Consider the following 17,972-nt stretch of genomic DNA (forward strand, 5'->3'; position numbering starts at 1 on the left):
ATGAAAATGTTCTATACTGTTACTGTGATGGTGGTTGGTTGCATAACTCTATACAATCACCAAAATTCATCAGACCGTATACAAAATGGGTGAATCTTATTGTATATAAATTATAACTCAATAAAGCTGGAGGGGGAAAAAGAGAATTTAGAAAAGTGGCTGGTTACTATATAGATATAGATATAACCCAGTAATTTTCACTTATCACAACAATAGTCTGTTAGAATACAAAGGAGAAAAATCTCATAATAGCAATAAAAATATAAAATATTTAGAAGTAAATTTTAAGAGACTATCACAGAAGATTTATTTAAACAAATTGAGATCCACTCAATTCTTAGAAGAGACTCAGTATTGCAAAGATATCATTTAATCTCAAATTAATCTATACATTTAAGAAAATCCCAGGGCTTCCCTGGTGGTGCAGTGGTTGAGAGTCCGCCTGCCGATGCAAGGGACACGGGTTCGTGCCCCAGTTCGGTAAGATCCCACATGCCGCGGAGCGGCTGGGCCCGTGAGCCATGGCCGCTGGGCCTGCGCGTCCAGAGCCTGTGCTCTGCAACGCGAGGGGCCACAGCAGTGAGAGGCCCGCGTACAGCAAAAAAGAAAAAGAAAAAAAAAGAAGAAAATCCCAAATCAAAATACCTAATTTTAGAACTTGGAAAAATGAATCTAAAGTTTATCTGGAAGGATATATAGTAACATGCTTGAAAAATGGTGATGAATTCGAAGGATATATAGTAACGTGTTTGAAAAAGGGTGATGAGATCGCTTCGTTGGCTATTCAAAAGCACTATAGGGGCTTCCCTGGTGGTGCACTGGTTAAGAATCCGCCTGCCAATGCAGGGGACACGGGTTTGAGCCTTGGTCCGAGAAGATCCCACCTGCCGCGGAGCAACTAAGCCCGTGTACCATAACTACTGAACCCATGCACCACAACTACTGAGCCTGAGCTCTAGAGCCTGCGAGCCACAACTACGGAAGCCCTCACGCCTAGAGCCCGTGCTCCACAATAAGAGAAGCTACCGCAATGAGAAGCTCACACACTGCAACAAAGAGTAGCCCCAGCTCGCTGCAACTAGAGAAAGCCTGCGTGCAGCAATGAAGACCCAAGGCAGCCAAAAATAAAAATAAATAAATAAATTAAAAAAAAAATAAAAACGACTATAATGCTAAAATGGTAAGAAACAGAACTGAAACCAAAAGATTCATAAAATAAAACTAAATTTAAAAAATCCCAAACATATCTATGCATATAAAAGATTTCAGCATATGATAAAAATGGAATTTCAAGTAAGTGGAGAAAGAATCGATTATTCAATAAATGAAGTTGAGATACTTTCTTGCTCCCCCCCAAGAAAAGTGTATAATAAAATGTAAAATTATACATTTATAATTTAAACGTAAAATTATTTGCACTAACATATGTCTATCTCTTTCAGATCAATAAGGAAAAGATGAACAGCCTCATAGGAAAACAGGCTATAGGGAACTCCCTGGCAGTCCAGTGGTTAGGACTCCATGCTTTCACAGCCGAAGGGCCAGGGTTTGATTCCTGGTCAGGGAGCTAAGATCCCACAAGCTGCACAGCATGGCCACAAGAAAAAGAAAAAGAAAAACAAGGTATAGGAGGTGGACCCAGGACTCAGCCCCAGATTCCTGTCCCAAAGCCTGGTACAGAACAGCAGAGCTGCCCTCCCTCAAGAAAACATGAGGCTCAGGCACTGAGGGTATCAGCTGTGATGAGGATGGAGCAAAGACTAGGTACTCCTTTTTTTCTGGGAATCATGTAAGTCTCCTGCGTTCTCATGAGACTCTGCAAAAGAGAGAAGACCCCTAATAACTGAGGTCAAATTTATTTCCCACTCCCAGGCAGGACAGGAGGTTGCCAATTCAATTTATTTTCTTTTTTTTCCAGCTTGATTAAGGTATAATTGACAAATAAAATTGTAAGATATTTAAAGTCTATAATGTGAATGTTTGATATAATTGTAAAAGGATTCCCATAATCGAGTTAGTTAACACGCCCATCACTTCACATATTTACCTTTTAAAATTTTTGATAAAAGAAAGATGAGCTATTTCTTACACGACACATTTTGTGGTAGAAAAACTTATATCTCCTTAGACATACTTCTTGACTTGAATCTCAGGTTTGAAATTTGTCCTACAGAAGAAAAGACATCTGTTCAAGAGTGTTTATTGTACTTTCTTGTTTGTTTTTAGGAGCAAAAAACAAAACCAAAAAAAACCCCTGGGCTTCCTTGGTGGTGGAGTGGTTAAGAATCCGCCTGCCAATGCAGGGAACACGGGTTCGAGCCCTGGTCCAGGAAGATCCCACATGCCATGGAGCAGCTAAGCTCATGCGCCACAACTACTGAGCCTGCGCTCTAGAGCCCACAAGCCACAACTACTGAGCCTCTGTGCCTGAAGCCTGTGCTCCACAACAAGAGAAGCCACCGCAATGAGAAGCCCAGAACCAGAGAAAGCCCGCACACAGCAATGAAGACCCAATGCAGCCAAAAATAAATAAATAAATAAAGTTATTTAAAAAAAAAACAAAACCAAAACTGAAGGTTGCACGGTTGGTTCAATTATGGTATATCCATTCTATGGGAAAAGGATATTTTGACCCGGGTCCCCCAGAAAGTATCATGATATGTTCTACTACTATTATGGGGATTGCTATCCCAAGGAGGCAGAGGAGGGGAAATGGGAAATGGGACAAAGGAGAAGGATGAATCAGTTATGAGGGTGCATTACAGGGATTAGTAACTCAGTAAGGCTGCTTAGTAACAAGCTAACTGATGTCTCAACCTTACATTTTTCTAGAGATTTTATGAACTACTGCTTCTTTGGGGAGTTCATCTTGGGGGAGGATGGAAGAAGAATTTATCCTGTAGTTCCCAAAGACCACCGTCAAAGGTTTCAGCCTGTGGGTAGGTGTGTGGGAGCTGAGTGGGTCCCCAGGATCTCACACCCGAGTGGCATCCAAGGGGCCTGGGGCAGGAGGTGTGAGCAGGTGCTGCCTGGCTGGGCCCCAACGAAGCTGGAGTTGGTCGCTGTCATGGTGGCAGGACTAGAGCATATTGTCAAGGGTCCGATGACGCCAAGAAGATCCGAGAGGATGCAAAAGAGGTATCTGATACAATATTGATACCTCGTACTGGATGAGTGTGAGAAAGTAGCTGATGGGAATATAAATGGGTACCATCTTTCTGAAATCTTTAAAAACTGGCTTCCCTTAGGGTCAGTAATTCTACTTCCAGGATCCATCCTGTGTAAATACTTAAGACCAGTGAATGAAAATGTACAGAGAGCATTCTGTATAATTGCCAGCAACTGGGAAGAGCCTGTAAGTCCAACAATTAGGGATCGGTTAAACAGATTACACATAAAGTATAATGGAATCCTATGCAGGTATTTAAAATTATGAGGTAGTTCAATAGACTGATCTGTATGGTCACTGGACATAGTTAAATGAAAAAAGTAACAAAGAATGAATAATATGATCCCATTTTTGTAAACAGAATTCTGAAAAATATATTTATCTGGATATATGTTTTCATATAAATTCTGGAAGATTATTTATTTATCTATCTATTTATCTAGGCTGTGCTGGGTCTTACTTGCTGCACATGGTATCTTTGTCGTGGCATGTGGGAGCTTTTTGTTTGTTTGTTTTTTAGTCGTGGCATGCAAACTCTTAGTTGCGGCATGCACACGGGATCTAGTTCCCCCAACCAGGGATCAAACCTGGGTCCCCTGCATTGGGAGCACGGAGTCTTACCCACTGGACCACCAGGGAAGTCCCTGGAAGACTATTAAGAATACTAACAATAATTATCTCTAGGCAATTTTATCTTTTTCCTCCTTTTAGATATATAAATGTTATGTTTTGCAATGATTGTGGGAATATACGATTTAAATAAATTTTGTTTTAAAAGACTGTCTGACATAGAAAAAGAACTGATATTTTAGATATCTGAGCAATTTGAGGCTTAAAATGTAAATGACTGATACTGCTATAAATTGAAAGGATAGAATCATTCTTCCATTCATTCAATATTAACAAATATTCCATAATAGCTCCTACAAACCAGGCAAACATGCCAGGTACTAGAGACAGAGGAAGACAAAATAGCTACAAACTGTGCTCAGTGTTATAAAGGAAAAAAGATATTTCCCTAGAGTATCTTTTCCATTTCAAAGGAAATAAATTTTACTTGCATTAAAATTTTTTGAAGTATTTACATACTTCTTCCTTATACAAAAGATTTTAGGTCAATTACAACAAAAAAAATTCATTAAATGGTAAAATATACATAATTTACCCTGAATTTGGATCAGGGTCAATAAGAATGTCTATATGCAGACCATCTTTTGTTGTTATTATAGAGCTTAATGTGATTCTGAGCTTCCAAGCAGCCAAAGTGAAAAGGAGAAACATTTATATTGCTCTTGCTTCAGAGAGAAATAGACCAATTGTTTTTTAGGAGAAATTAAGCTTCTCCTAGCACTTATCTGTGAAAGAAATTTCTCATATGGGTTTCACATTGAGAGTGATATTAGTAACTATTATTCTCCAAATGAAACAATAGGAGAAAAACTCTGCTATTCCATAAGCTCTGAGAGGACAAGGGCCATCCATTTTGTTTACATCTAGCACAGCAAGACACAAGTACCCCAGCAGGCACTCAAATTTTGTGGAAATGAGGAACAACGGAAAAATACATCATTTCTGAGATGTGGCTACACAGACAGCTATCCCTATTGCTAAGGAACATCCTTCTTCATGATGTTAGAAAACAGACTGAATTTTGGTCTGCAGAAGTACAAGGGCTGTCTACCCACACCCTAAATAATGGACAGTGGGTCATTATGGGTGCCATTCCCTAGGCTTTTAATTAGGCACCATTTCTAAGTTTATACTAAGGTTCTCCAGAGAAACAGAACCACTGGGAGATTATATCTATATCTAAATCTGTATGTATATATAGGTCTATCTATCTACCTAGATCTATCTATCTATCTAAAGAGATTTATCATAAGGGACTGGCTTATGCAATTATGAAGGCTGACAAGTCCCACCATCTGCAGGGTGAGTCGTCAACAAGCTAGAGACCCAAGAAAGCTAATGTAGTTCTAAGTCCAGAGGCCTGAGAACAGGGAGAACCAATGGTGGCGATCTAGTCTGAAGGCCAGCAGGCTTGAGACCTAGGAAAAGCCATTTTTTCAGTTCAAGTCCAAGGGCAGTACAAAGCCAAGGTCCCAGTTTGAAGATAGTCAGGCAGAAGGATTTCTTGCTGACTTGAGGAAAGGCCAGATTTTTGTTCTAGTCAGGCCTTCAATTGATGGGATGAAGCCCACCCATGTTAGGGAGGGCACTCTGCTTTACTCTACCAATTTAAATACTAACCTCATCCAAAAACACCCTCACAGAAACACCCAGAAAAACGTTTGTCATAATATCTGGGTACCGAGGAGCTTGAAGATGGCAGACGAGTAAGACGTGGAGATCACCTTCCTCCCCACAAATACATCAGAAACACATCTACATGTGGAACAACTCCTACAGAACACTTCCTGAACGCTGGCAGAAGACCTCAGACCTCCCCAAAGGCAAGAAACTCCCCACGTACCTGGGTAGGGCAAAAGAAAAAAGAAAAAACAGAGACCAAAGAATAGGGACGGGTCCTGCACCTCTGGGAGGAAGCTGTGAAGGAGGAAAGGTTTCCACACACTAGGAAGGCCCTTCACTGGGGGAGATGGTGGGGGGGCCAGGGGGGGAAGCTTCGGAGCCATGGAGGACAGCGCAGCAACAGGGGTGCGGAGGGCAAGGCGGAGAGATTCCCGCACAGAGGATCGGTGCCAACCAGCACTCACCAGCCCGAGAGGCTTGTCTGCTCACCCGCCGGGGCGGGTGGAGGCTGGGAGCTGAGGCTCGGGCTTTGGTCAGACGCAGGGAGAGGACTGGGGTTGGCGGCGTGAGCACAGCCTGCAGGGGGTTAGTGCACCACGGCTGGCTGAGAGGGAGTCCGGGAAAAAGTCTGGAGCTGCCGAAGAGACAAGAGACTTTTTCTTCCCTCTTTGTTTCCTGGAACGCGAGGAGAGAGGATTAAGAACGCCGCGTAAAGGAGCTCCAGAGACGTGCGCGAGCCACAGCTATCAGCGCGGACCCCAGAGACGGGCATGAGACGCTAAGGTGGCTCCTGCCACCACCAAGAAGCCTGTGTGCGAGCACAGGTCACTATCCACATCTCCCCTCCTGGGAGCCTGTGCAGCCCGCCACTGCCAGGGTCCTGGGATCCAGGGACAACTTCCCCGGGAGAACGCACGGCGCGCCTCAGGCTGGTGCAATGTCATGTTGCCTCTGCCGCCGCATGCTCGCCCCGCACTCCGTGCCCCTCCCTCCCCCAGGCCTGAGTGAGCCAGAGCCCCCGAATCAGCTGCTCCTTTAACCCCGTCCTGTCTGAGCGAAGAACAGACGCCCTCCGGCGACCTACACGCAGAGGCGGGGCCAAATCCAAAGCTGAACCCCAGGAGCTGTGCAAACAGAGAAAGGGAAATCCCTCCCAGCAGCCTCAGAAGCAGCACATTAAATCTCCACAATCAGCGTGATGTACCTGCATCTGTGGAATACCTGAATAGACAACGAATCATCCCAAATTGAGGAGGTGGACTTTGGGAGCAACGAGATATATATATATATGTGTATATATATATATATATATATACACACATATATATTTCCCTTTTTCTCTTTTTGTGAGTGTGTATGCGTATGCTTCTGTGTGTGATTTTGTCTGTATAGCTCTGCTTTTACCTAGGGTTCTGTCCATTATTTTTTTGTTTGTTTTTTTAGTATAGTTTTTAGCGCTTGTTATCATTGGTGGATTTGTTTTTTGGTTGATGGCTCTCTTCTTTCTTTCTTTCTTTCCTTCTCCTCCTTTTTTTTTTTTTTTTTGCGGTATGCGGGCCTCTCACTGCTGTGGTCTCTCCCGCCGCGGACCACAGGCTCTGGACACGCAGGCTCAGCAGCCATGGCTCATGGGCCCAGCTGCTCTGCAGCATGTGGGATCCTCCTAGACTGGGGCATGAACCCGCATCCCCTACATCAGAAGGCAGACTCTCAACCACTGCGCCACCAGGGAAGCCCTCTTTTTTTTTTTTATTACTTTAAAAAAAATTTTAATAATTTTTTTTTAATAACTATTTTATTTTATTTTCTTCTTTCTTTCGTTCTTTTTTTTTCTCTCTCCCTTTTATTCTGAGCCATGTGTATGACAGGCTCTTGGGGCTCCAGCCAGGCGTCAGGGCTGTGCCTCTGAGGTGGGAGAGCCAAGTTCAGGACATTGGTCCACAAGTGACCTCCCGGCTCCACGTAATATCAAATGGTGAAAACCTCCCAGAGATCTCCATCTCAATGCTAAGACCCAGCTCCACTCAACGACCAACAAGCTACAGTGCTGGACACCCGATGCCAAACAACCAGCAAGACAGGAACACAACCACACCTATTAGCAGAGAGGCTGCCTAAAATCATAACAAGGCCACAGACACCCCAAAACACACCACCAGATGTGGTCCTGCCCACCAGAAAGACAAGATCCAGCCTCATCCATCAGAACACAGGCACTAGTCCCCTCCACCAGGAAGCCTACACAACCCATTGAACAAACCTTAGCCACTGGGGACAGACACCAAAAACAACAGGAACTATGAACCTGCAGCCTGCAAAAAGGGGACCCCAAACACAGTAAGTTAAGCAAAATGAGAAGACAGAGAAACACACAGCAGATGAAGGAACAAGGTAAAAACCCACCAGACCTAACAAATGAAGAGGAAATAGGCAGTCTACCTGAAAAAGAATTCAGAATAATGATAGTACAGATGATCCAAAATCTTGGAAAGAGAATGGAGAAAATACAAGAAACGTTTAACAAGGACCTAGAAGAACTAAAGAGCAAACAAACAGTGATGAGCAACACAATAAAGGAAATTAAAAATTCTCTAGAAGGGGCTTCCCTGGTGGCGCAGTGGTTGAGAGTCCACCTGCCGATACAGGGGACACGTATTCGTGCCCCGGTCCAGGAAGATCCCACATGCCATGGAGCAGCTGGGCTCGTGAGCCATGGCCACTGAGCCTGTGCATCCAGAGCCTGTGCTCCGCAACGGAAGAGGCCACAACAGTAAGAGGCCCGCGTACCGCAAAAAAAAAAAAAAAAAAAAAAATTCTCCAGAAGGAGTCAATAGCAGAATAACTAAGGCAGAAGAACGGATAAGTGACCTGGAAGATAAAATAGTGGAAATAACTATTGCAGAGCAGAATAAAGAAAAAAGAATGAAAAGAACTGAGGACAGTCTCAGAGACCTCTGGGACAATATTAAACACACCAACATTTGAATTATGTGGGTCCCAGAAGAAGAAGAGAAAAAGAAAGGGACTGAGAAAATATTTGAGGAGATTATAGTCGAAAACTTCCCTAATATGGGAAAGGAAATAGTTAATCAAGTCCAGGAAGCATAGAGAGTCCCATACAGCATAAATCCAAAGAGAAACACATCAAGATACATATTAATCAAACTATCAAAAATTTAATACAAAGAAAACATGTTAAAAGCAGCAAGGGAAAAACAACAAATAACACACAAGGGAATCCCCATAAGGTTAACAGCTGATCTTTCAGCAGAAACTCTGCGAGAAGGGAGTGGCAGGACATAATTAAAGTGATGAAGGGGAAAAACCTACAACCAAGATTACTCTACCCAGCAAGGATCTCATTCAGATTTGACGGAGAAATTAAAACCTTTACAGACAAGCAAAAGCTAAGAGAATTCAGCATCACCAAACCAGCTTTACAACAAATGCTAAAGGAACTTCTCTAGGCAGGAAACACAAGAGAAGGAAAAGACCTACAATAACAAACCCAAAACAATTAAGAAAATGGTAATAGGAACACACATATCGATAATTACCTTAAATGTAAATGGATTAAATGTTCCTACCAAAAGACATAGACTGGCTGAACGAATAAAAAAACAAGACCCATATATATGCTGTCTACAAGAGACCAACTTCAGACCTAGGGACACATACAGACTGAAAGTGAGGCAATGGAAAAAGATATTCCACACAAATGGAAATCAAAAGAAAGCTGGAGTAGCAATACTCATATCAGATAAAACAGACTTTAAAACAAAGACTATTACAAGAGACAAAGAAGGACACTACATAATGATCAAGGGATGAATCCAAGAAGAAGATATAACAATTGGAAATATTTATGCACCCAATATAGGAGCACCTCAATACATAAGGCAAATACTAACAATAAAAGGGGAAATGGACAGTAACATAATCATAGTAGGGGACTTTAACCACCCCACTTTCACCAATGGACAGATCATCAAAGATGAAAATAAATAAGGAAACACAAGCTTTAAATGATACATTAAACAAGATGGACTTAATTGATATTTATAAGACATTCCATCCGAAAACAACAGAATACACTTTCCTCTCAAGTGCTCATGGAACATTCTCTAAGATAGATCATATCTTGGGTCACAAATCAAGCCTTGGTAAATTTAAGAAAATTGAAATCGTATCAAATATCTTTTCTGACCGCAACGCTATGAGACTAGCTATCAATTACAGGAAAAAATCTGTAAAAAATACAAACACATGGAGGATAAACAATACACTAGTTAATAACCAAGAGATCACTGAAGAAATCAAAGAGGAAATCAAAAAATACCTAGAAACAAATGACAACGAAAACACGACGACCCAAAACCTATGGGATGCAGCAAAAGCAGTTCTAAGAGGGAAGTTTATAGAAATACAATCCTACCTTAAGAAACAAGAAACATCTCAAATAAACAACCTAAACTTACACCTCAAGCAATTAGAGAAAGAAGAACAAAAACCCCCCAAAGTTAGCAGAAGGAAAGAAATCATAAAGATCAGATCAGAAATAAATGAAAAAGAAATGAAGGAAACGATAGCAAAGCTCAATAAAACTAAAAGCCGGTTCTTTGAGAAGAAAAACAAAATTGATAAACCATTAGCCAGACTCATCAGGAAAAAAAGGGAGACGACTCAACTCAATAGAATTAGAAATGAAAAAGGAGAAGTAACAACTGACACTGCAGAAATACAAAGGATCATGAGAGATTACTACAAGCAACTCTATGCCAATAAAATGGACAACCTGGAAGAAATGGACAAATTCTTAGAAATGCACAACCTTCCAAGACTGAACCAGGACAAAATAGAAAATATGAACAGATCAATCACAAGCACTGAAATTGAGACTGTGATTAAAAATCTTCCAACAAACAACACCCAGGACCAGATGGCTTCACAGGAGAATTCTATCAAACATTTAGAGAAGAGCTAACACCTATCCTCAAACTCTTCCAAAATATAGCAGAGGGAGGAACACTCCCAAACTCACTCTATGAGGCCACCATCACCCTGATACCAAAACCAGACAAAGATGTCACAAAAAAAGAAAACTATAGGCCAATATCACTGATGAACATAGATGCAAAAATCCTCAACAAAATACTAGCAAACAGAATCCAACCGCACATTAAAAGGATCACACACCATGATCAAGTGGGGTTTATCCCAGGAATGCAAGGATTCTTCAATATACGCAAATCAATAAATGTGATACACCATATTAACAAATTGAAGGAGAAAAACCATATGATCATCTCAATAGATGCAGAGAAAGCTTTCGACAAAATTCAAAACCCATTTATGATAAAAACCCTCCAGAAAGTAGGCACAGAGGGAACTTACCGCAACATAATAAAGGCCATATATGACAAACCCACAGCCAACATCGTCCTCAATGGTGAAAAAATGAAATCATTTCCACTAAGATCAGGAACAAGACAAGGTTGCCCACTCTCACCACTATTATTCAACATAGTTTTAGAAGTTTTAGCCACAGCAATCAGAGAAGAAAGAGAAATAAAAGGAATCCAAATCGGAAAAGAAGAAATAAAGCTGTCACTGTTTGCAGATGACATGATACTATACATAGAGAATCCTAAAGATGCTACCAGAAAACTACTAGAGCTAATCAATGAATTTGGTAAAGTAGCAGGATACAAAATTAATGCACAGAAATCTCTTCAATTCCTATACACTAATGATGAAAAATCTGAAAGTGAAATTAAGAAAACACTACCATTTACCATTGCAACAAAAAGAATAAAATATCTAGAAATAAACCTAACTAAGGAGACAAAAGACCTGTATGCAGAAAATTATAAGACACTGGTGAAAGAAATTAAAGATGATACAAACGGAGAGATATACCATGTTCTTGGATTGGAAGGATTAACAGTGTGAAAATGACTCTACTACGCAAAGCAATCTACAGATTCAATACAATCTCTATCAAGCTACCACTGGCATTTTTCACAGAACTAGAACAAAAAGTTTCACAATTTGTATGGAAACACAAAAGACCCTGAATAGCCAAAGCAATCTTGAGAAAGAAAAACGGAGCTGGAGGAATCAGGCTCCCTAACTTCAGACTATACTACAAAGCTACAGTAATCAAGATAGTATGGCACTGGCACAAAAACTGAAATATAGATCAATGGAACAGGATAGAAATCCCAGAGATAAACCCACGCACATATGGTCAACTTATCTTTGATAAAGGAGGCAAGAATATACAGTGGAGAAAAGACATCCTCTTCAATAAGTGATGCTGGGAAAACTGGACAGCTACATGTAAAAGAATGAAATTAGAACACCCCCTAACACCATACACTAAAATAAATTCAAAATGGATTTAAGACCTAAATGTAAGGCCAGACACTATAAAACTCTTAGAGGAAAACACAGGTAGAACACTCTTTGACATAAATCACAGCAAGATCCTTTTTGACCCACCTCCTAAAGAAAGGGAAATAAAAATAAACAAATGGGACCTAATGAAACTTAAAAGCTTTTGCACAGCAAAGGAAATGATAAACAAGACGAAAAGACAACCCTCAGAATGGGAGAAAATATTTTCAAATGAAGCAACTGACAAAGGATTAATCTCCAAAATTTACAAGCGGCTCATGCAGCTCAATATCAAAAAAACAAACAACCCAATCCAAAAATGGGCAAAAGATCTTAATAGACATTTCTCCAAAGAAGATATACAGACGGCCAACAAACACATGAAAGAATGCTCAACATCATTAATCATTAGAAAAATGCAAATCAAAACTACAATGAGGGGCTTCCCTGGTGGCGCAGTGGTTGAGAGTCCGCCTGCCGATGTAGGGGACACGGGTTCGTGCCCTGGTCCGGGAAGATCCCACATGCCGCGGAGCGGCTGGGCCCGTGAGCCATGGCCGCTGAGCCTACGCGTCCGGAGCCTGTGCTCCGCAACGGGAGAGGCCACAACAGTGAGAGGCCCGCGTACCGCAAAAAAAAAAAAAGAAAAAAAAGAAAAAGAAAAAGAAAATGGTCATGAAGAACCTAGGGGCAAGACGGGAATAAAGACACAGACCTACTAGAGAATGGACTGGAGGATACAGGGAGGGGGAAGGGTAAGTTGGCACAAAGTGAGAGAGTGGCATGGATATATATACACTACCAAATGTAAAATAGATAGCTAGTGGGAAGCAGTCGCATAGCACAGGGAGATCTGCTCGGTGCTTTGTGACCACCTACAGGGGTGGGATAGGGAGGGTGGGATAGGGAGGGTGGGATAGGGAGGGTGGGAGGGAGGGAGAAACAAGAGGGAAGAGATATGGGGATATATGTATAACTGATTCACTTTGCTATAAAGCAGAAACTAACACACCATTGTAAAGCAATTATACTGCAATAAAGATGTTAAAAAATATCTTTTTTGATACCCCATGGCCCAGTCAAGCTGACACATAAAATTAACCATAATAAACATTTACCATTAATACACACCTAAACTAACTGTGATTCACCAGGCTCACCAAAGAGCACAAGGACTATAAATTCATTTACCAGAGAGGATATCTAGCTTAGAGTAGAACTGATGAAGATGACGATGCCAAAAAAGGAAAGGAAAACAGGAGCCAGTAACAGACGGTGAAATAAAAGGCAACTTCAGACCTCATGGTAAAGTAGGAGGAGGAAGACATTTTTAGAAAGTCCCAAGGTCGGAGGCTGAAGTTATTGTGGTGGAAGGCGAAGAACAGATGGTGATGTTAAATGGAAAAGGGTAATGTCCAAAATACACAAATCAATAGGGACTTAAGCAGCCTCAGGATTTCTTGAAGAAAGACTGCCCGTGGGTGTTAAGGCAGAATGAATGGAGAGACTACCCAGCCCAGATTTGCTGTGACAACTGCCCTGCACCCTGACGGACAAGCCCAAGTTGTGCTCCACAGTGATGAAAAGGTGGGAATGACTAGTCAAGGGGCTTGAGCAGAGGACAAGTGGTAGACTCAGGCAGACGCAGCTCTGCTGGAGGTCAGTTCACGGGGCCAGGCAGCACACGGTGTCTGTGCGCACACGCCTCTGCCCTTCACTCTCCCCTTGACCAGGCTCCTGCTCACAAACAGGCTCAGACTTTCCCATCTTAAACCCAGAGTCTCTTGCCTGCCCCTGCCTGTCTTTTGAGCTTTCCTTTGTAAACAAAGAAGAACAAAGGGTGTTGCTGAGCTCCCAGCCCTACAAGAATTAAGTCAATAGCCACTGCAGTCGCTGACGCACCCTGAGAGGAACTTGGGATGAAAGACAGGGTGAGACACTCTGTGCTTCAGAAAAACAGGCCCCATAGGTAGTTAGACGCATATCTCAGGAAGAATTTTTAAAAGCCAGATCCTTGCATCTTCCTGTACATGGAAAAGCACTGATATCATTAACTGGAGATATCTGCTCTTTGCGACTAGCAGTGATCTTTTACCAAGATGTAGGCTGACTGCACGTATTCCCGAGCCAAAAACCATAAACAAGCTGGTTTCTCCCCCATCTTTTGGGAGTAGTTTCCTCAGAGCTCCCAAGAGGTTGTCTCCTGGCCCATAGTCTTCAGTAAGGTCCCTGAATAAAACTCAAAACCCTTAGATTGTCCATTTTTCTTTAAGCCAGTGCCTTCCTACACTCTCCTTGCTCCCATCACCAAATCTCCTGAAGGTCTTGCATATGCAGCCTCCACTTCTTCTCTATCCTACCTGCTAAGCCCCTGCCTCTGGCTCCTGGTTCCTCCATTTAAGCAATACTACTCTACCACTGACTTCCTGATGGCTGGTCCCAGAGGCCCTGGCTCAGTCTTCACCTTTTTTTAAATGTTAAATTTTAATTTTTTAAATGGTGCTGCACATTTAACAGGGATCTTGAAATTCCCTCCCTTGGGTCCCAGGACCCAGCACTATCCTGTTCTTGGTCTTTCCCACTTTCTCCACTTCCTGATCTTCCTCTCCCTGATTGTTCAATGCAGACATTTTAAAAGACTCTGCTGTCATCCCTCAGCCTTTTCACCTTTCTGTTTTCTCTTACTCAGAAGTCACTCATCCCCAGGGCTTCCTGTTGTCTCCTCCAAGGCAATGAAGAACTTCCAACTCTCTATTCTGCCCTGTTTTCCCAACAGGTCTTACATTTTCAATGCCTCTGGCCATTTCCCCTCAACCACACCCCCAGCCCCAGATTCACAGTTCTAAAATCCGACTTTCCTGTCTTTGTTAACGTTATCAACATTATCCATGTCTCTTTGTTAACATTATCAACATTATCCATGTCGGCCAGGTTCTAAACTCCAAGATCATCTCCACCCACAATGTAAAAGGGGTCAATTTGACTTACAAAATTCTCCCCTGCAAAGTCTCTTGTATTTATCTTTCCTCCCCGTTTTAACTTCCACCATCACCTTAGCTCAGCTCTTTCTTCTCACTCCTAAAATACTGCAATTGCTTTTAGCTGATCTTCTTGCCCCTGAACTGTCCTTTCCAATCCACCCTGCACCTGTTGGGAGACAATTCTCCTTGACTATCTCCTAGTCCTGCACTGTCTGGGATGTCTGAGCACAGGCATTTACACATAATTTAAGAATATTTATGTAAGGAGACATTCCAGGGAAGTAGAGCTTAGAGACATCTCCCTCCTGAGAAAAAGACCTTGCCTCCTCTTCCCCAGAGAAGATCTGTTTTCATGCCTGAGTAAAGATACAGTCTCTCTCCAGAGAGAAGTACGAGCAGGTCACCAGCAGCTCCATATAAGAAAGGAGCCTAATTTGGGGGTTTTCTCCTGTAATGCACCCCCAGCATGCGCAGGTATCATCTGGCCCTCACTGTATTGCCCTGTGGAGCTTGGGGAATCAAACAGGCTAACTTGTTTAACTTGTAAGAAGGGTAAAACCTCAGACCCCTTACAGTTTGACTTATACCACCACCAAACTATCTTTTGCAAGATCTACTTTGGCCATACTTCCTTGCTTGAAACCCTTCAATGGCTTCCTACCACAGAATAAAACTCCAAGTCTTACCTGTCATTCAAGTTCCCTTTCCTGCCTGTCCTCCCACTTTATATAAGGGACTTGAGAATTTGAGGATTTTTGTATCCTCAGGGGTCATGGAAGCAACCTACCATGCATACCAAAGGAGGATTATAGTATTGAGAAAGAAAGAGAAAGCAAAGTTTTCAATAATCATCTAGGTCTGTAGATGTTTGTCAGTTGGAGAGATGTTGCTGGAATCTTACCCTATGTAAATCTTGTGCTCTAATCAATCTGGACTTCCAGATGTTTCCCAAACATAGGGGTACACATCCTGCTTCCAGGCTCTGGCCATGCCTAGAATGCTATACTTAGATCGCAGATGAGGGAAAACCCATGAAGCACCAGTGCAAGAAATGCCTATTGCCAACTTTTGAGGGATGGTGAGCCATGCCATTGATTTCCTCACGTATGTCACCATGGCTCCTACCAGATGAGAAACGAACCAGACCTTCATCTTGGCCATAGCTGACTAAACTGAAGGTCAGTTCTGCAGCCCCGAATAACCACAGTCTGGCTGGACATCTGGGAGGTGAACTACCTCTGGGAATGCTTGGCCTGAAACTCTGTCCAATAGGGGAGCTCTGCATTTGATGGCGGCCAACAAACCCAAACATCTTCTCTATTTGAGAAGTAAAGGCAAAAGGGGTGAGGAGAAGCAGCTTAGGTTCTAGTGGGAACAAGTGAGTTGTGGTTTCAGATCTCCTCCAGACTCTACATTCCAATCTTAGCTCCTGCCACATTTCTAGGTATTCTTGCAACGAACGCCCAATTATACCAAAGATAATACGGACATGCATTTGTCTTGCAGGCCTCAACCACTTAGTCAAGTGCCTTCTCACCAATCTCTAAGACTTGTGTACCAAGATGCTGGTTGAAATAGTGTGTAAATAGTAAATTTAACCAGCCAATATTAACGGGCCTGTTTTTATTTATCATATTTCTTCATCAATTGTAAGATATATCCCAATCTCAGAGACATAAAATATCAACAAAAGAAGCCACAGTGGTTATGTCATTCATTGTTGCAACATGCAAAAAAATGTGCATTTTAGAATTAAAGAACTAAGATATGGTGCAAACAGTGGGATGTTCTGCAGCTGGGACAGGTAAACGGCACAAGATGGGGCCGTGGGTGGGGGCAGGGAGGCATTTCCTTTAGAACAAGGATGGGGGAGAGTGGAGCAATGATTCCACCCATGGGGCTACACCTCAAGTTGCCACAAATGGAGATGTGTGTAGTGCTACCTGTCACAGTCTGCGAGTGAAAAGTAGAATTAATTTTAAACCAGGTGGAATACATATATGTTTTAGTGTTTTTATAACTTTTTTGTGTGTCTAAAATATAATACTCTCTTAAGTGGGCCTAGCAACCTGCTTCACTGCCCCTGTTCTTTGGGACACCTTGTGTTCACTGACAGCTTAAAAATCAATTCTATAAATAAAGGAGTTAAGGGAAGTATTTACTGTCTGTTATCTCCACAAGTTGACTATTAGGAAAGAAGGAATTTCATCATTCCAGCAACATCTGGTATGTGCACATATCCAACGGATAAACATCTATAGCCCTAGATGATTATCCAAAACTTTGCTTTCTCTTTCTTTCTCAATACTCCATCTCTCCTTCAGTATCCTCAGGTGGATTGCTTCCAGGACCCCTGGGGATACCAAAATCCGCAAATGCTCCAGTCCCTAAGGTAAAAATGAAGTAGTATTTGCATAGAACCTGACATCCTCCCTTATATTTTAACTCCTCTCTAGCTTACCTTTAATGCCTCACACAATGGAAACGCTATGTAAACAGCTGCGGGGAAGTAGGTTGTGAGGGTGGCAAATGCAAGTTTTGCTTTTTGGAAATTTCTAGATTTTTTTTTTTTCTTTCTGGTATTTTCTATTCTCCACTGGTTGAATCCGCAGCTGCCAAGGAGGATGGATTGTATAGACTCTGGCTTCACATTAGCTATAGGTTTGCCTAGATTTAAGCAAGGTCAAATTTGCAAAAAAAGATATTGTGGCATAATTTTAAACAAAGCTTTAAAATAAGAAGTGCGTGCACAGGGATGGGGGCATTTTCAATAGAATCCCTTAAATACAACCGTCCTGGCCATTTATAAAGTGAGTTGAACTTTTAAGGATATGTTTCCTAAAGCCTGGCGTGAAAGAAAGTGCAAGCTTTGGAGCCAGACTAAACCTGACTCTGAATCATGCCAGTTGTGTGGCACTATAAAGTCACCTAACTTTGCAGGGCCCGTTTTCTCCTCTGTAAAATGGGGACAATAACAAGTACCTTACGGGGTGTTCATAGGTCAGAAATTTTAAACACAGTACTGTGCCTGCATACAGTCGTCACCCAACAAATGGTGATTACTATTGCGGGGCGGGGGGCTGGTTTTGGTCCAGGGCCCAGCACGCCTCATCACCTCTCCCTGCTCCCTCTGGGGCATTCAAAAACTCTCTCAATTACGTTCAACATTT

The 17,972-nt window shown here is 42.1% G+C and overlaps 1 protein-coding gene across 2 annotated transcripts in view; it reads right to left on the bottom strand.

The window, feature by feature from the left end:
• The window catches only part of EBPL (EBP like), a 94,586-nt gene that overhangs the window by 75,917 nt on the left and 697 nt on the right, over positions 1-17,972 (bottom strand). The window lies entirely within an intron of this gene.

The sequence above is a fragment of the Pseudorca crassidens genome, chromosome 18 (assembly GCF_039906515.1).
Source record: "Pseudorca crassidens isolate mPseCra1 chromosome 18, mPseCra1.hap1, whole genome shotgun sequence".
NCBI classification, from domain to species: domain Eukaryota; kingdom Metazoa; phylum Chordata; class Mammalia; order Artiodactyla; family Delphinidae; genus Pseudorca; species Pseudorca crassidens.